Genomic DNA, 19,818 nt, shown 5'->3' with positions numbered 1-19,818 from the left:
AAACGTTAAATAAAAACAAATATCGCTTTTGAAAAGTGAGCTTGAGCTATCAACCCTTCACATACTGGCCTCTGTTGAAGTCAGTTAGGTGCATTTAGCACTTGCTACAGGTGGTGGATAAACAGCACTGGAGACTAATGTTCTCTCTCCCTGTAAAGTGTGCTAGGCATAGCCTCTGTGCAAGCTTTCGCAGGTGGTCCTGACCAAAAATCCCACTTCTCTCTTTTTTTTTTTTTAATAAAGAAAATGGCCCTGATTCTCTATTCTCTTGTACCAGTTTATACCAGTGTAACTCCACTGGCTTTGATGCAGTCATCCCAGCATAAAAGTGGTGTTGAAAAATCAGGCCCTTGCTTCTTTGTCTTCATTTGCAGTTCTATTTTGATGTGCTCAAAGTAAATCTTCAAGCTCAAGTAAATTGAAGTGTACAGTTATTTACCAAGAAAATGCATAGAAATACAAAGGGTTGCATCTTCCATAAGAAACTGTAGAGATGTTCAGTGAAATAATTTCTCTATTGTTCAATGGCCAGAGCACTCTTTCCAAAGACCATGCCTCCGATAGCACATCCACATTCATTATAGAAATATAGCAAGCCGCATTGTTCTCTGTACAAAACATTTCCTCTTGCCCTCTTGTAGGGATTTTTCAATTACTGTAATACTTTCATAAGAGAAGGGGAGGTGGACGCTTTCAGGGGATATTTTAATGATGTTTCACTCACACCTCCTCCATCCATGCAGCGGAACAAACCCCCCTTTAGCCATGTGTGCGCTCTACTTTTCATCACACTTCTTTGCTCTTCTTCCCTACACTTAAGTATGAAGCACCCTCAGCATGTCAGCAGGCATTTTCTTTTCAAACCCCTACCCTACACTTTTCCTCTTATCGTAAGCGTCTAAGTACCATTCAAAAACAAGAAAAGAAGCTACAAGATCGTCCTGACTGATTATGCTCTACTCCAGCTGCCCTTGACATCTTTGCGGTTGCCAAACAATGAGATGGTAAATATTGCTGGGAGTGTGGAGTGAGGTCATGGGCATAACACAGCACTTGTACCTATTTCAGAATCATTCAATCGCACGTTGCCATTCCAAGAATATAACTGATTTACTGCAAGTAAATGCTCCATGGAGAATTGGCTTAAATGTCAATGGAAATTTTTTCAAAATGTTGACAAAAAATGGCAGACATTTTTTAGCAATGCCCCTGTTTGCTTTTTAGTCTGTTTTTGACTAGCTCAAACAAGAGGTATTCCTATGATGGTCTAGTAAAGCAGTTCAGTTTCCTGAACACCCGAGGAACCACTAATATTTCATCTGTACCAGTTAAATATTTTGTGAGCTAGAGCACATACAAAGAAGTTGGCAAGCTAGTTGCCAGTGCAGGTCATGGCATGCCCGAGAGAACTGCAGTTATGATACACCAGTGACTTTCTAAACACAGACACACATCACTTAAGGATAAAGTAAGAAGAGGATCCTACAAACATTATGAGGAAAAAAAAATGATCATATATGTGCTACTGCATACTAAAAGGATACGTATGATATGCTGTACAGGATCTTGGCAAGTGTTACTTTATTTTCCATAGAGAGAACTGAGCCAAATACAAGTAAATGGTGCACCATTTTCTTACAGCAGTTGAACATTATAGTAGTCTTTAACAATAGGTATTTCAGGATAAATTCTGCTCTTGGTTGCAGTCGGACTACTCCATCTGAGTCAATGGGGCTGCCCTGTGCCTACAAGAAAAGATGTGTGCAGTGTTGCTGTAGCTGTGTCAGACCTAGGATATTAGAGCGGCAAGGTGGGTGAGGTAATATCTTGTATCAGATCAACTTCCATTGGTGAGAGAGACAAGCTTTCAAGCGACATACCCAGAACTCTTCTTCAGGTCTGGGAGACTTACTCAGAATGCCACAGCTAAATGCAAGGTGGAACACATTGTTTAGCTACTTATGTTTTGCAATCTGTTCCACCTTGCCAAGATCCTCACACATCTTGTCTCTCTCTAATATAAAAGATGTCTAGTGTTATACCAGGGTCCTGGGTGACTGGACTAATGACTTCTGTTTCCTTTTCTCTCAGGAGCTGCTGTGTGGGCAAGTCACCTGACCAGTCAGTGCATCAGTTTCCCTCATTTGCTTACACAAGTCGAGCACATGAAGTCCTTACACGCACGCAAAACTCTTATTGGCATTTGCTTCCCGTGAACATTTATTATAACCTTCCCCCACCCACCCACAAGTCGTCTACTTGCCTGAAGCAGCTTCCTTCCTTTTTTCTTTTGGTTTGAGATGCTGGACTAGAGAAAGGGGTCACATGTGACTAGCTTAGCCTATTGAATTTAGATAATCTATCAGATTCAGCAGGTATTTGCAGACTGATATAAACAACAGCCTTTCCCACAGAACGCTCCCGCTGCACCTCACTTATAAAGTACGTCTTTTTATTACAAATATGAGACTATATAGAAATCTACAGGATGAATGTTTAAAATATGGTTCTAGTTTTGTTAGTCACTGTTTGGAACTGTTATTCCTACATCAGCATTAAGGAAAGCAAGTTGTTTGCTACTTACGATTATTGGTTTTTCATTTAATTAAAGGCTTAGCCTTATGCTCCAGTATTCACAGAGCCAGTTAATGCTTAATTGATATTGTGATATTCATTTCTTCATTGCCTTGTGTAGCTGCAAGGGGAGGGGTAGGAACTCTAGATCTGGGGCTGGGGTGAGGTGGGTTAAATAGTACTATGAATCCACAAAAAGATTTCTCAGTCATCCCCATCTGGTTGCCGAAAGGGGATTAGAGAGGACTAGAAATGTTGGTACCTTGGATCCTGAAAACACACCTGTGCATTGTTTGTGAGCAAGGCTGGATTAAAGTAACTGGTGCCCTACACAAACTAGGAAATGGATTTCCATCTCCCATGGCCCTGCTCTGCTGCCCCTCCCCTACACTGTGACATCTCCCCCACTCAGAGCGGCAATAATAGGGAACCCTCTATCCTTCCAGACAGGCAGAGGCAATAAGCCCCCCACACCCCACCCCACTATCAACAGTAGTAGGTGCCCTCTTTCCTCACCAGAGGGTCTGGGGGCATCAGCTGGGGCCTAGTACTCACATCCTTGTTGTGGGGTATGTGCTTGGATGCGTGGGCGTGGCCCACTGCACTCTTCTCCTCTTCCCACGCACAATCTTCATTTGAAATGGGGCAGGGTTAACACTGTACTGAGGTGATGAGGCCACTTCACACCTCTCAGAGCTATTGTTTCCGATTGTCTGCAGACACTACTGCGCTGGTTACACGAGTCACATTTTCAAGCTTCTCTTTCCCAATAACGAGCGCTAGAAATGTACTTTTTTTTTTTTTAAATGAGGGATGAGATTCTGATGTAATCACATGACTCCAAAAGTTGGGGCCCAAGGCATGGATCTCTAGTGCTTATGTGTTAATCTGGCCTTGTGTGAGAATTATCACTGTTTTGAGAGAGAAAAATAATGTTATACTGAGACCAGTACTGGCAGGACATAGCAAACTGAAACTCTCTGCATCAGTAACTATATTTTCTTGGCATAGTGAAAGACAGGGAATAGAGGAAACTTATAATGTAAAGATAATTTGTGTTCTTATTCAACAGTCTCTACAGGACGGCTATTATTGATATAAGATTTCATATCTGCTGAACAATAACCACCAGCTGCGATAAAACTCATCATTGTCACCCCTGCTATAACTACAATTCAGATGCTATTTTCACCCTGTATGAATCAATACCAGGTCAATATACACTGTGTTTTAAATAGGTCTTGGGGACATTGTTCAGAGCTCTCTAAGTGAATTCAGTGGAATCTGAACAGCCTGGCCTGGGGAAATGGGGCTAAAGAAAAGATACAAATGTAAAAATCCAAATGTTAGAGCAAGATGTCCAAACCTATATGAAAGAATTAAGCACTGTCCTTAAAACATACATGCCTAGTGCATGCTAACCTCAGTTTATCCATCACTCTGATGCTTTGTCTTTTAAAATGTGATGCCAAACTCCAAATCAGCTCTGTCAAATTTCAGTCTGTTTTTCAAAATTGCTCTTAGCCGTTGCTCGGCATGACATGTGTGTGATATTGCTCCAATCAAAGATAAAATCATTACATTTTCTTTTAATCAAGAAAAGTAAATGAATGTGTTTGTGGAACTGCAGGCAGGGATAATATCTGGCTCCTTGTTCTATACTTACCAAATGTGTTTCCTGTGGCCTTCTAAGTAGCGTTTACCAAAATACTGTGAATGGTTAATGTGCAGATGAGATGTCAATAAAGATCAAAAGGAGGAGTGAAGACAATGATTTATTTCAATATGTAAAGGCTAGTGCTTCTATATGGAAAACTACTGCAGCCAACAGCCCCAAACTCTGATTATTGCTATCTGCCTACATTCGAAAGGCGGGGTTTGCATGAAGGGGGGAGGCTTTGCTTCTATCATGTTTTTGTTAAAGAGCTTAGTTCTGCCTATGCCCAATGTTTAATGCAGCCAGTTTGGAGAAATTACTCGTCAATTAAAAATTCTATAAAAATAAACTGACATTATCATAATCCTCCTTACTAGGAAATGTGGACAGTTAAGAGCTTTATCATCCTGGCCTCTGACAAAATCCTGCAAGACTCGTGGCTGTGGTATTAATTGATTGGTGTCATTTATAGGTAATCTAACAACACTGAATAATTTATTTTCCAATGACACATGCTGAAAATAAATGGTTGCTCTGATAAGTGCACAGCTTTGGAAGGAATTGTCCTACACAGGGCTTCAGGTAAAGATTAAGGTTCAAAGATCTCTTTCAGAATCCTCTATTATTCGCTTTAGTATACAAGGCTTTCATTACAGTAGAGGTGCATGGAATTCAATATCCTTTTTCAAATCAGATTGTCTGTTATGAATTTTAGAAGTCTAGAACATGGATACATGAGAACAGGAAATGTACAATGTATAACACAGCCTTGCAAACCACCATAAAAATTGACCAGTTTAGGCACAAAATCTGTTTTCCACTCTTTTACGTGGTGCAGATGAGGCAGAAAAAGAAAAGTCCAATAAAATTAAGTAAGTCCACTTGTCCAATGAAAATTATACACCTTAATTGACTGTGAAGTAGAATTTTGCAAGGATCACTTAATAGGAAGTGGCTCTCCTTATTAATCTACACCATTTTCCAAGCCTCATGGATAGCCCTAGTTCATCTGCTCACACGTCTCAAGATTTTAAACACCAAAGAGCAGGAAAGACTGAGGTCATATAGAACATATAACCTATCTGTGCTATCCCTATGCTTTGTTTAAAAAAGAAAAGGCTAATGTGATGGCCTACTAGATAAATGGCTATATGTGATGGCCTGATGTGACGGCCACACTATCATGTGATGGCCTCCGGAGGAAGGCACACAGTTGAAGCAAAATCTGTTTACTTACAAACATATACATGTAGGGTTCACAGTAGAGGCTCATGCACTCATGTAAATGGGTGGAACCCTGAGCCCACTGACTTCAGTGGGGCCAGGATTTCATTCAATGTGAATTCCAATGTGAATTCCAGGAAGGATTTACATCAGTGAGTCCAAAATATCCTAAACCTAGAACCTTTCTTTTTTTGGTACACTAAAATGCAGAATGACAGAATTCCTGTAAATTCAGTCTTATTGGTAAAATTAACTATATGCATGTGTCTTATAATAAGAATGATCATGTGCATTGGAAGTGAAAAGCCTTATAGAATTAAATAGGAATTAAGTCAACATAGAATGTAGGACTCTTCCATAAGAGCAGCATTTCTAGAGTGGTACACATTTGAGTAGAATGCTGACTGCAGCCAGCAGGTCCAGCCTTGTTTCCAGAGAAGTCAGCGGCAAAACTCACATTGACTTCGTTCAGTGCTAGATGGACTTCAAGGTTTTCATTACTCACGCCCTGAATATAAACATCATTTATATCTGACTGAAAAAAATGTGACTTTATTATTTTAAAGCATTTACCAATAAAACAATCCTCACTAACATCTGATTGCTCCGTTTTTCCACTGCTATGCACATCGGAGCATAAGTACAAGTTCAACTGATTTTGTAAGTGGTGTAATACATGGGGCAATACATGGTTTGGGATGAATAAAACGTTATACACAATTTGCAGGGCCCAGGATCTGATTGTCTTAACGTTAGTGCAGAGTAAAGCATGTAAAAGCACATTGTATGACAGACTGAAATATGTGGAGACAATTCTGTATTAGGCTGTAATAAGCATGTTAATTAGAATCATAGAATATCAGGGTTGGAAGGGTCCTCAGGAGGTCATCTAGTCCAACCCCCTGCTCAAAGCAGGACCAATCCCCAATTAAATCATCCCAGCCAGGGCTTTGTCAAGCCTGACCTTAAAAACTTCTAAGGGTGGAGATTCTACCACCTCCCTAGGTAACGCATTCCAGTGTTTCACCACCCTCCTAGTGAAAAAGTTTTTCCTAATATCCAACCTAAACCTCCCCCACTGCAACTTGAGACCATTACTCCTTGTCCTGTCATCTTCTACCACTGAGAATAGTCTAGAGCCATCCTCTCTGGAACCACCTCTCAGGTAGTTGAAAGCAGCTATCAAATCCCCCCTCATTCTTCTCTTCTGCAGACTAAACAATCCCAGTTCCCTCAGCCTCTCCTCATAAGTCATGTGTTCCAGACCCCTCATCATTTTTGTTGCCCTTCACTGGACTCTCTCTAATTTTTCCACATCCTTCTTGTAGTGTGGGGCCCAAAACTGGACACAGTACTCCAGATGAGGCCTCACCAATGTCGAATAGAGGGGAACGATCATGTCCCTCGATCTGCTCGCTATGCCCCTACTTATACATCCCAAAATGCCATTGGCCTTCTTGGCAACAAGGGCACACTGTTGACTTATATGCAGTTTCTCGTCCACTATAACCCCTAGGTCCTTTTCCGCAGAACTGCTGCCTAGCCATTTGGTCCCTAGTCTGTAGCAGTGCATTGGATTCTTCCGTCCTAAGTGCAGGACCCTGCACTTATCCTTGTTAAACCTCATCAGATTTCTTTTGGCCCAATCCTCCAATTATTATTGTTCATTCTTACAGTAATTCTGGATGCCAACATGGCTGTCAGAATAGCCTAATTTAACCAATAAAAGAATAACCACCTTCCCTAAACATTTTTCCCATTAACTCAGCTCATAAAGAAAGAAATCCTGCTCCCCTTCCCATCCAGGGTCAGGGAAAGCCCTAAATGCAGTAGAACAGCCTTAGTTCTGCCATGCAGGGGCAGACTCTCAAGAGGTCAAGCCTGCATGGGGAGGAGTGTACATCAGTCCATTGATTGCAGTAATAACTGTGCTGGTGCTCTGTGCTACATAAAGTTCAGTCCATCCTCCCACTGAACCCAAAGATTCCTTACACAAGGCCAGTTTACTCAGGCTCTGAGCTCTAAAATGCGAATATTTGACTCTACAGTAAGAGCCAAACAGCCATAACTCAGTCATGGGAACCTCTTCATCCTTCTGCTTCCTGCATATTTCCCCTCTAATTGTGCCCAGGGCAGGTACCAGCTCTCACATTCCAGGAGCAAAGTAGGATTTTTTTTTCATTTCAATTTTGGTAGAGAATAGCCATGCCCTTTCTACTTGCCTGTCCATGAAGCTCTGTTTTACCTCCCTTAAGCTCTTCCTCTTCATCTTTATCATAGAGCTAAGGTTTAGGGAAATGGAAAATTTCCCCCTGGGTTTTTGTATTGGACTGTCACCAGTACCTACCCTCAGGCCCAGATGTATGCAAAATTAAATTAATAAGCTTGTATTGAGATGGATATACCAAGTGTTCAACAGTTATGGCCTGTTTATAAACTTTTGTAAAGGAAGTGTAATTTGGGGGCCCGGGGATGGATTACCTGGACTTGACTGAAATATACTTTTCATCCTTTCACTTTTTAAAATCTAAGTGTATTGTTTAGGTAAAGATAGTTAGATAATATAGGCAACATCCTCAGTGGCTGTAAATTAACATAGCTTTATGATCCTGTATATACATACATTAGAGATGAGCCCAAGGTGCAAAGTGGATCAAGAGTCAAACTTTCCCAACACTTGAGAGTGTTCATATCTGTGGTTACGGATTTGAGGTGGTTATAGAAAACTTATGCCTGGCAGTTATTTGGGCCTTGTATTCCACTGTCACTCCCTTTCCAACTCACTATAAACAGAAATTGTGGTTTGCCTATGTTTCACTACCCTTTACACATAGGTGTCATCAAGCCAAAAAATTGTAAAGTATCCATTAACTTGGGGGTATACTGCATCTCAATTTTGTGTACCCAGTTTGAGGCACATGGGCCCAATTTTTACAGGTATTGAACATGCACAGTTCCCAATGTCTTCAACTGAACTTCTGAAAAAAAGGTCCAGTGACTCTAATTGGAACACATCAAACCACTGATCACTTTAAAAAAATTGGTTTACCTCTTCTCTAGCTGCATTGACCTTAAACTGAACACTTAGCTTTAGCTCAGAGTTATAGAATGCTCAGCTGGTATCAGATTCTATTTGACTACTGGCAACTTTGGTTCTTGGATATATGTAAATGGGAAATGTTTCTATCCGTTCCAAATTCATTTTCAAATTCCATTTTTGTTCAGAATATTAGTGGGTGCTACTCCTGGTGCCTCAGAAGTATTTTTGCTCACTTTTATTGTTATATACCATTTATTTAGGTTGTCACAGGATGTTGTTTGTCTGTTTGGTGTAGTGTGATTAAGAAGGCCTAAAATCAGCGGAAAGACAAAGAAATGTGCTCCAAATGTACACGGTGGGACAAATCTTCTGCCCAGTGCCTAACCTGAGTACTTGGGTTGAGCATTGAGGTGACTAGCAGGTGCAGGGGATGAAGGAATCTTCCTTCTATGGCTGCTACTGTAGCTTTCCACCACAGTCTCCACTTGGGTAGTGGAAACAGCTGCTGGATCTCTGTAATTATGGAGTCCTGACACCACTGGTTCACCAGCCTGCCTCCAAATCCTTATATTTGGCACTGATGCAGAGAGTGCCCCCCATACACACACACACAGAGCTAGGCTTTACATGCCGTAGGGGGTGTACACACCTTGCAGGGGCTGTCAGAATTCTGCCTCTCCAACATGTTTGCCCAGCCTGTGGAGAAGAGAGCAGGATTTGTTCCTTAGCCCAGAAAAAGTTTAAGATCTCAAACACAGTCTCCTGTCACAGCAAGACACTGAGATTATTGTGTTTCAGGTTGCAGGGCCATGTGACCCTGTTTCAACCAATAGCTATAATAGTTGCCATCATCTACTATTGACCACATAGGACAAAAGCGCAAGGAGTTTTGTTTGCTCGATAATGACAAAACTAGTTATAGAGCAAATGTACCATACAAAGCAGGCTTAATAATTAAGCAACTGGACAGGATAGACAGCAAATGTCTACACGTTTTTTTACATGCCTCAGATTGCATTTGAAGACATATGGACAAAGATCAAGCAATTTTAACTAGAATATCAAAGAACTATTTTTGCATTTGAACCACCGCTGGGGTGTTTTTTCTGCACTCCTGTAGCATGATGGTGATACTCAGCCATAAATATTTCAAACACAAAACTGGCCTTGGGCTGAGACCTTGGAGTCTGTTCTCCCAAACGCTGTGTGCATGTTACAAACGTGCAGGGTGGTGGAGCAAACCCCCTTGTCTGTCAGTAAGCCTGGAATTGATTTTCAAATGTGAGTTATAAACACCTGACAAATAGGATTGATGGTGAAATCGCTGACAGATTCTTAACTATATTGGTGCTAGGGTTCATCATCACTACAGTGCAGACAGTTGTTCATACTCAAATGAAGCTGCTTATGCCAGAGAAAAGAAGAGGAGAACTTGAGATTTCTGGAGACAACTTAAGGATCAATACTTGCTCTTTCAGATAGCACATAATTGATAGATTTTTTGGACTGTTCTGTAACTAAAGAGCTCTGTTAGAACTTACATATAATATTTTCCATGCATTACTTTCAATGGAAAAAATCATACTAATAGAACATCAATTTTGAGATTTTAATCCCACAAAAGTCAGGGACATTCAGATGTAAGATTCCCATCGTAACTGTATTGCTAGCCCATTGTGCCTATGTATTATCATAAGTGCTTTCCTTACACAGTAACATAACACCAAACAATGGGACCTGCTGTATGACAAATATTTATTTTATAGACAAGAGTTAAGTATGTGGAGGTTTGAAAGGTCTAATATGCCAACTGAAATAAATAAGACTGGGCAGGAATTATGACATCAGACATTCCCAGAAATGACTGGACACAGTAGTACATTTGTACACACCATTGGTCACTGAAAAGATAGTATGATTTGTCAAACTTGGTGGGGTCAATCAAGACTAGTGTCCCCCCCATTAGCAATAGCCAATACATGTTGCTTCAGAGGTGAGTGGGGAGGAGTGGGAACCAAATATTGTCATATATATTTTATTTTTACTATTTCCAAAAGATATATTAGATATAATAATATGTTAGATAGATATAGATATAATCAGGGCCGGATTAACGCAGGGGCTTTAGGGGCTGCAGCCCGGGGCCCTGGGCTAAGGGGGGCCCCGGTGCAGAAGGGCTCAGGCAGGCTGCCTGCCTGCATGCTGTGGCCCCACGCTGCTCCCAGAAGCGGCTGGCTGCTGGCACATCTCTGCAGCCCCTGGCATGGGGCGGGAGGGAGATGTTCTGTTCCCCTCCCGCCCGGGGCGTACAAAGACGTTGTAAGCGCCTCCCAGCTGGAGCCTGCACCTCGCACCCCCTCCTGCACCCCAACCTCTGCCCCAGGTCAGAATCCTCTCCTGCACCAAACTCCATCCCAAAGCCCACACCCCGCACGCTCTTTTGCACCCCAACACTCTGCCCCAGCCTGGAGCCCCCTCCTGCACCAAACTCCCTCCCAGAAAGAAACTAATATAACAGCTGTTCTAAGGGAAGAAGTAGGCTATTTTGAATTAACTTTACTATATTCTACATGTTTTAAGACTGAAATGTAACCACAGAACGGCTTTATGTTAATTAAAAGCCAAGTTTAGTATAGCATTAATAGCCTGGATGCCATAATTGTGATCATTTTGTTTTAAATTAGGAAAAAGACTTGTATACAGGGGCCCCATAAAATCTAATAGCCCCGGGCCCACAGGAATATTAATCCGGACCTGGATATATTAGATATAGATTAATAGATATGATCCCTGCCCCAAGGAGCTTTCCGTCCAATTTGAGACACAATCTGATCACTTAAGGTTAACAAACAATATGAAGAGGTTGGGGGTGAAGAAGGACAAGGGCAGCAAGCATGTGGCTACTCAGTTTAGGCATGGGCATATCTTAATGTGCGCTTAGCCAACAGTATGTACAAGGTTTAGAATAGAAGTGTGAAGCGGGACTCCTTCAAGGCCTTTGCAGGCAATCAGTTGATTCCTTGAAGCGTGAAAATCCGTTATCCTTATTTTAACTTCTTCACATCAAATATTAAATAGATTGCATGGAAGTGACTGGCTTGTGCAGCATAGAGCCTAAATTCAAGGTGTAACTTGCATTTTATTATGCATCTCCGTCTCTTGGTAAATACAGCAGAGACTGTTACTTAAGAAAAAACATAACATATTCTTAGTACACAGCTACGCTTCTTATTAGATTAGATCTCTATTCGTCTACTGTTTTCTTGGAGAAGCAAAGGGCTGAAGGTTCAAGAAAAAGACAGCATTTTAATACAGTCTAATTGGTTTTTCTCGTAGGAGTCCTGGTCATAAAAGCTAATTAAATTATACTGATCTCTATATGCAAAAACCATTCTTTTTCTCACCCTCAGAAAAAAAATTGGAAATGATTCACAATACACAACTCTTTCTGAAATAATTAAGACACATCAGACTTTCCTGACACCTTTCTTTGTGAAGAATGGATTTGCTCAGTAGTTATTTAACCTTCCTGAGTAAGTGACATCCCTCTCCAGCTTTAGGAATATGCCCGATATGTTTATTTCAGCTCTTGCTTTGGAACTGATAGTAAGATCTGCATGGACAATTTACAATTCAAATCTCATTGATAATTCTCTAGAGAGGAAGTAAAGGAGAAATGAAGAAACCAACAGTACACTATTTAAAATTATATGATAGGCTTAACACTTGATCATTATGCAGTCTTTTCACGTTATCTTTTATAATGGCCACTCTTTTCACATTAAGTTATTCTGCCTTGTGAGGGGTTTTGGCTTTTTTGTAGTTGTTCAACAGTATCTCAATCTTGATTATGCAAAGGACAATCCCACTATTTTTCCATCCTGACCTCTCATTATTTCCCCATATCTCTATAGATCAGGCCCACAAGCCATTTTAAGCCAGCTGGGGAGCTTGCCCCGCTCCAGCACGCCAGCTGGGGCGCTGAGTTTGGGGGCCGCACCACACGGCTAAGCCTCGCTCCGGCGCTCCAACTGGGGCGCAGGGTCGGGGGCCGCACTACGCAGCTCCCGGAAGCCATGGCATGGCCCCGTTCCGGCACTCTAGCCGGAGTGCAGGGTTGGGGGCCACTCCATGCGGCTTCCGGAAGCCACAGCATGGCCCTGCTCCAGCTCCTATGCACTCCAGTGGCCCCCTCCAGCGCTCCAATGGGAGCTGCAGGGGTGGTGCCTGTGGATGGGGAAGTGTGCAGAGCCACCTGGCCTCACCTCCGCACAGGAGCCAGAGAAGGGACATGCCACTGCTTCCGGGAGCTGCTTGAGGTAAGCGCCACTCGGAACCTGCACCCCTGAGCCTCTCTCCATGCCCCAACCGCCTGCCCCACCCCTCATCTCCCTCCCGCTCTCCAAACCCCTCAATCCCAGCCCAGGGCACCCTCCTGCACCCTAAACCTCTCATCCCCAGCCCCACCCCAGAACCCGCACCCCCAGCCAGAACCTGCACCCCTTCCCGCACCTCTGCCCCAGCCCTGATCCCCCTCTCGCCCTCTGAACCCCTCAGTCCCAGCCCAGAGCACCTTCCCTACATCCCAACCTCCTCATCCCCAGCCCCACCCTAGAGCCCGCACCCCCAACCAGAGCCCTCACCCCCTCCCACACCCGAACCCCAATTTTGTGAGTATTCATGGCCCGCCATACAATTTCTATTCCCAGATGTGGCCCTCAGGCCAAAAAGTTTGCCCACCTCTCCTATAGATGATTTAAGGCCAGATTTTCAAAGGTATTTAGGCACCTGAAAATGCATAGGTGCTTTTTAAAATCCCACTAGGTGCCTAGCTGCATCTTTCAGTGCCTAAATACCATTGGAAATCTGGCCCTAAGCAGCCCTTACACAAGCAAGGATCCCAAGGATGTCAATGGAATTTCGGCTGTATAAGAATTGCAGAATCAGGTTCCTCTAGAGCTGGAGTCAGTGTATTTCAACCAATGTCTTTAAAATAGGCTTCTACCACCAAGGAGCATTGTCCAAATGCCTTAATACTGTTGTTCAGAAAACAAATGGTAAGAATTAGCTCAGTTGGCAGCTGAGAGCTTCTGCAGGCCTGCGTAACCTTCCAGACTTCCCACCTTTTTGTTTTTCTGCAGATACGAAAAATTGAGAAGTAGGACTTTTTCTTCCACTGGCTGAGGTGGTATGCTATTATCAATGGACAGGCTGCTGTAGTGAAGTGATACAGTTCAGTTTTGCCTTATATTGTTGATGCCCTGGTAAAACTCACTAAATAGCTGTCTTTCAGTCTCTGCTAGGCTTTCCCTTCTTGTTGTACTATTTCTCTTTCTCTCTTTTTCTTTTTCCTTGGCCAGTAGAAAACTGCGAGCATTTTAAGAACTATGAACAGGGCAACTACCTCTTCTAGTTTCCAACTCTGAACTAAATGGCAATAGAAACTACAAGCATGCATATAATTAAATTCCTTTCCCTATCCCAGCCTCATCCATTCTTTCTCCTAACCCCAAGCATTTTTTAAAAAATATCCATGACCTGATTTTAAAGTACTACGCTTACTGTATTTGAAATAGCAACAGAAGTCCAGAAATAAGATAGCTTGACATACTTTTCATCCTCAAATAATGTGCATTTGAGACTTTGCTCAATGAAATGAATAAGTGTTTTTCTATTTAAGTGCATAGTCTGAGTTAAGTAGTGTAACTCAGAAAGAATTGTTTGAGAGGCTAGGATTAATTGCTGTGATCCACAGCAAGAGAAATAAGAAGTGTAATATGAATAATAAAGGGCTTAGAAAAGAAATGTATGAACCAAATAAATTCCATGAGTAAAGGGTGACCAGACAGCAAGTGTGAAAAATCAGGACGGGGGTGGGAGATTATAGGAGCCTATATCAGAAAAAGACCCAAAAATCGGGACTGTCCCTATAAAACTGGGACATCTGGTCACCCTACTGAGTAACTGACCATAACAGCAAATCCATCTGAGACAATGTCCTCAATTCTGTGGCATTCTTGAGAAAAATTAGAATGAACTATCAAAGGAGGCATCAAATTAAAAAAAATTGACCAGAACTAGAACTCTTCAAAACACAGTGAAAATTTTTCTTGAAAAAAATTGTCAACATTCCAATTTTTTTAAAAAAATGCTGACAATCTCTAATAGGAAACTCCATGACTGAGGTGGGAAGACTAGAGGAGGTACCATTGCTAATTTAACCAAACTGTGACAGGTACCATTATTGATCGGGTTAATGATGGATCACTACTTACATTTAAAGCTATTTAGGGCCATATTGCACAAGGGGATCCACTTCAATAGATTAAGTCAATCATACCAAGGAAGACTTTAATTAACCCCTCGTCTTCCAAGAGCCAGTTTAGGATTCAAGGCATCTTATTATGATGTAAGGTATATTAAAGTTCTTGGTTGTTACTTTTGTTTGAGGAGGGGAACGTATTAGTAACAAAGCTGCGTCTCTCTGTCAAACTCCAGAATGTGCAGTAGTACGCAGGCAGTCCAGATACAAGAGCTACTAGTTGAGGATCAGATTGCAAGAGAAAGAAAATATAATATAGCACACTGGAAAGTGAACCTGTGAAAGAGAAAGAATAACAGTTCCCATCAAAATGGGTCCCTCTTACACTGTTCTTAATGTGACCCCGTAGGACCTAGATCAAACTCTGAGTAATGTGGACTTCATGACATACTGTTTCTCCTTTTTGGCCTGAGCAGTTAGCTCTCTCCCATCAACTTAGCATATCTTCACCAGACTCGCTAAATCGACACTGCTGCATCAATCGCAGAGGTGCCAATTTAGCCAGTAGTGTAGATATGGTCTTAGAGTCCTGAAGGCTGTTTTGGTTAGAAAGACAAATTGATGGAGTCAAGTATTTCTTTAATGCAAACTTGTTTATTTACAAAGAATGCACAAAGTCCTGTTTCTCTGAACACAGGAGGACTCAAACAGGAGATATTTCATTGCTCACAGTTCAAGCCTTTTTCAGCCAGGACTCAGCTCAAAAAGCTTTATCTAGGCTTCTTATTTCATTAATTTATTTGTTTTCCCCTCTGCTTTTTCTCACTGGAACAGGTACAGAGAAGGGCTACTAGGATGAGCCAAGGAATGGAAAACCTGTCTTAACTAAAAGAAGGCTGAGCGGAGATATGATTGCTCTCTATAAATATATCAGAGGGATAAATACCATGGAGGGAGAAGAATTATTTAAATTCAGTACTAAAGTGAATACAAGAACAAATGGATATAAACTGGCCATCAGGAAGTTTAGACTTGAAATTAGATGAAGGTTTCTAACCATCAGAGGAGTGAAGTTCTGGAACAGCCTTCCAAGGGAAGCAGTGGGGACAAATGACATATCTGGCTTCAAGACAAAGCTTGATAAGTTTATGGAGGAGATGATATGATGGGGTAGCCTAATTTTGGCAATTAACTGATCTTCGACTACGAGCGGTAGATATGCCCAATGGCCTGTGATGGGATGTTAGATGGGGTGGGATCTGAGTTACTAGAGAATTCTTTCCTGGGTGTCTGGCTGGTGAGACTTGCCCACGTGCTCAGGGTTTAGCTGATCGCCATATTTGGGGTCAGGAAGGAATTTTCCCCCAGGGCAGATTGGCAGAGGCCCTGGGGTTTTTTTCGCCTTCCTCTGCAGCATGGGGCATGGGTCACTTGCTGGAGGATTCTCTGCACCTTGAAGTCTTTAAACCACGATTTGAGGACTTCAATAGCTCAGACATAGGTTAGGGGTTTGTTACAGGAGTTGGTGGGTGAGATTCCGTGGCCTGCGTTGTGCAGGAGGCAGAGCCGGTGCAACCACTAGGCGAACTGGGCGGTCGCCTAGGGCGCCAAGTGGTTGGGGGCGGCCAAAAGCACGCTCCGGGGAGGTGGAGGAGCGGAGGTGAGCTGGGGCAGAGGAGCACGGGGAGGGCTGCCTGCACCAAGTAACGTGGGGGGTGGCACACCGGGGAACCACTCCCCGCCCCAGCTCACCTCTGCTCCACCTCCTCCTCTGAGCGCGCCACCCAGCTCTGCTTCTCTCCCTCCCAGGCTTGTGTGCCAAACAGCTGATTGGCACCACAAGCCTGGGAGGTGGAAGAAGCGGCAGCGTGCTCGGGGAGGAGGCGGAGCAGAGGTGAGCTGGGGCGGGGAGTTGCCGCATGGGACGCGCCTCACGGTGGAGGGGAGCTGCCACAGCTGGGGCGCTTCAAGGTGGAGGGGGGTGGCGGGGAGCTGCCGCAGGGGGGGTGCGTCAGGGCGGAGGGGAGGTGCAAGGTGGAGGTTTCGCCTAGGGCACAAAACATCCTTGCACCAGCCCTGGCAGAAGGTCATATTAGATGATCATAATGATCCCTTCTGACCTTAAAGTCTATGATTCTATGATTCTCTAGGCTCTCTCAAGGCTATGCTCCCAGTATTTGGTCTGCTGTCTCCTTGGATTTCTGCTCCTTTTCTGCTTGTGTTTCTCACCTCTTTCCTCTCTGTCACACATATGCCATGCCAATACAATCAATCCCCTGCCCCTGAATTTATCAGATCACAGAGGAACCCCCTTGAGCCACATGGCTGACTCCTATGGCAGTCTTGTATGTGGCTTTGTTTTGGGCAGAGGCTCCTATTGTTTCAGCTATCTATTCCTTTATTCTGGATGAAAGGTTGCTGTTACACCCCTCAACTTCAACAAGACCTAACAAACACCCCGCCCCATGACAATACTATCCAACAGCAGAGTGGTAGAACAAGTGAGTGTTTCTCAGGGACTGTCTTCCTTGTGTCTAGTATCGTACCAAGCACCTCAGCACTTAACAAATAATAATATTTCAAGTTTGCGTGTGTAAAGGTGAACTTGTGCATACATGAAGAAAGAGAATTTTAGGTTGCAACTGGCCTACTCGACTGGAACAGCCTGATTTTACCAGTGTACTCTAACCCTCCATTTTAATTTTCATTTGTGAATCTAGTTTTGGTCTTGTCCCCTTCTGAAGGCCCCAAAGCAGTATATAAAGTGCCTTTAGATTTTTAATCTAACATTTTTCTGTGGGTGACTAGATCAGTTGGGCCAATAAATATGGCTGACACATTTTAATTAAAATAGTTGCATGGATCAGTTATATCCTTGTTGGTAGATCAATGGTGTGGACAGAGATTCACAGCTTTCCTTATTAAAAATGTCTGAAACTGTTCATCAACACAGCTATTATTCAGAAGGCGAGACTCTATGCAGCCTCTTATCTTCTCAGTGAAGCGCTGCCACTTGTTTGTGTTTACGATACGGATGGTTAACCTAGATGACAATATTGTGGAATATCTAATAACCAGTGTGGGCAATATGATTACAGCCTGTGACCATGGCAGAAGAGCTGTTCTCCTAACACAGTCCACTCTAGATTCATGGTGACTTTAGTGAAGACTTTGGGACACGTTTCCCCAGTCATTGCTTCCTTCCTCCCATCTATCCCCACCCACAATTCCATATCTCTGTCATTTCCTTCTTCAAAAAGGGGCCCCAGTTTCTGCAGCTGTTGACTTTGGTTCCCAAATGTGCTTCACAATCCTTTTGAATGGCTGCAGTGATACTTCGAAGGTGGTGCTAAGTCACAGCCAAGGGCTGTCGGGTATACTGAAACCTAAAGGCATCCATTGAACTAGACCAAAATAAAAATAGGGATACTCTTTTGGTAGAAGGACTAGGGTACATGCTTTGAAGAACTATTGGAGCTGCTATAATTCCTATACTTAGATAATAATACATACATTATTATGATGTGGAAACTAGTATCTATCTCAGATACTTATATGGCCACCATCACCATAGTATATGAGCAGCACCTCATAGTCTTTAATGTAGTTATCCTTACAACTCTCCTGTGAGATAGGGTTGTTATCCCCATTTTACAGATGGGGAACTGAGGCTCTGAGAGGCTAAGCGACCTGCCTAATATCAGACAGGAATAGAATAAATGTGCTTACAGCATCCCCTATGGTATGTGGGGGCCTCTACTGGCTGCTGCTCTCTGCTGTCCTGTATTTTGCCACTGAGGGAGCATACCTGATGAAGTAGCAGTCTACTGGCTTTCTCCATTGCTCCCCCAAACTTCTTCTGCCGATAACCATGAAGTCTCTTTCCTCATTTGTCCTATATGAATAAAATAAAATCTAAAGTTAAATTGGGAGCTGAAGAATGAGTGGAGAGCAAAGGGATTTGACACAAACTAGACACAACGTTTTCCAAACAGGTCAGGCGGTTGGAATTTTGAAGGCCCAGAAGTTTTTTGCCTGGGACTGTCCTGAAGTCTTGCCCCTCCATTTTAGGAGACACAGAAATAACTTATTTCAGAGTAGCAGCCGTGTTAGTCTGTATTTGCAAAAAGAAAAGGAGTACTTGTGGCACCTTAGAAACTAACAAATTTATTTGAGCATAAGCTTTCGTGAGCATATGCATCCGATGAAGTGAGCTGTAGCTCACGAAAGCTTATGCTCAAATAAATTTGTTAGTCTCGAAGGTGCCACAAGTCCTCCTTTTCTTTTTGAGAAATAACTTATGCAGCTCTCCATTTTCTTGGCTTATCTGTGGGTACAGAACTAAATTAATTGTTAAACTGTCCAATTTCTTGATCCCACCCTCCAACTAGCCACAACCCTTTCTGGTGGATCAGTTTTTCCTTTTACCTACTGTCCAGTGAAAAGATATTTGAGGGATCTTCTGATTAGAACTGGTAGGGAATTTTTTGATAGGATCATTTTTTTTATTACAAACAGTGTAGATTTGGCAAAAACTTTTCAAGGGAATGCACCAGTTTTGATTGACTCTTCATCAGGAAAGGTTTCTCAGGTCCAGGATGGAATTTTTGCTCGGAATGAGAAAGTACATATTCCCCAGAATAGCTCAGTGGAGAGGGCACTGGGTCATGGGAGTGGAAGAGCAGGTTCAAGTCCCTGCTCTGCCTGATTCAGAGACTTGAACCTGGGTCTTCTATTTCCAGTGGTGCGCTGGCTATTCTGGGCTTGTGTCTCTCTGGTTTGAAAGGTCTCTGTTTCAGCTCAATGCAGAATGAGGAAAAAACCTGAAATCTCAAATGTTCCTGGGACAGAAAAAATGTTTCCTACCTTACTCTACTTCTCAGGATAGTAGAATTTTTCTCTGCATTTATCAATCAGCACTTATTTTGAATCCTTTAATTAGCCCTTTGACCTATTTCTACTCATTTTTGTATAACTCCCAGTCCTCTTCCATACAACAGTGTTTATATTTGCTAGAATACAGTGTCTGCTACTTGCTTCTATTATTCTTTTTTATATCTA

General features: G+C 42.7%; 2 long non-coding RNA genes across 4 annotated transcripts in view; one reads left to right on the top strand and one right to left on the bottom strand.

Moving 5' to 3' along the window:
• The window catches only part of LOC119564535, a 22,180-nt gene extending 17,686 nt beyond the window's left edge, over positions 1–4,494 (top strand). The window contains exons 2-4 of one of the 2 annotated variants that reach the window (XR_006291421.1): positions 1,707–1,810; positions 2,092–2,442; positions 3,647–4,494. This is a non-coding gene — a long non-coding RNA (uncharacterized LOC119564535). Of the gene's footprint in view, positions 1–1,706; positions 1,811–2,091; positions 2,633–3,646 lie in introns of those variants that run through there. The other variant, XR_005223515.2, reaches the window with a different exon arrangement.
• LOC119564533 overlaps positions 1–19,818 on the bottom strand; it is a 26,854-nt gene extending 7,036 nt beyond the window's left edge. Inside the window, exons 1-3 of one of the 2 annotated variants that reach the window (XR_005223514.1) lie at positions 19,624–19,818; positions 18,566–18,652; positions 9,145–9,191 (exon numbers count right to left, since the gene is read on the bottom strand). This is a non-coding gene — a long non-coding RNA (uncharacterized LOC119564533). The remainder of the gene's footprint in view (positions 1–9,144; positions 9,192–18,565; positions 18,653–19,623) is intronic. The other variant, XR_005223513.1, reaches the window with a different exon arrangement.

This window comes from Chelonia mydas, chromosome 1 (genome assembly GCF_015237465.2).
Source record: "Chelonia mydas isolate rCheMyd1 chromosome 1, rCheMyd1.pri.v2, whole genome shotgun sequence".
NCBI classification, from domain to species: Eukaryota; Metazoa; Chordata; order Testudines; family Cheloniidae; genus Chelonia; species Chelonia mydas.
This window is presented reverse-complemented; position numbering and strand designations above follow the sequence as displayed.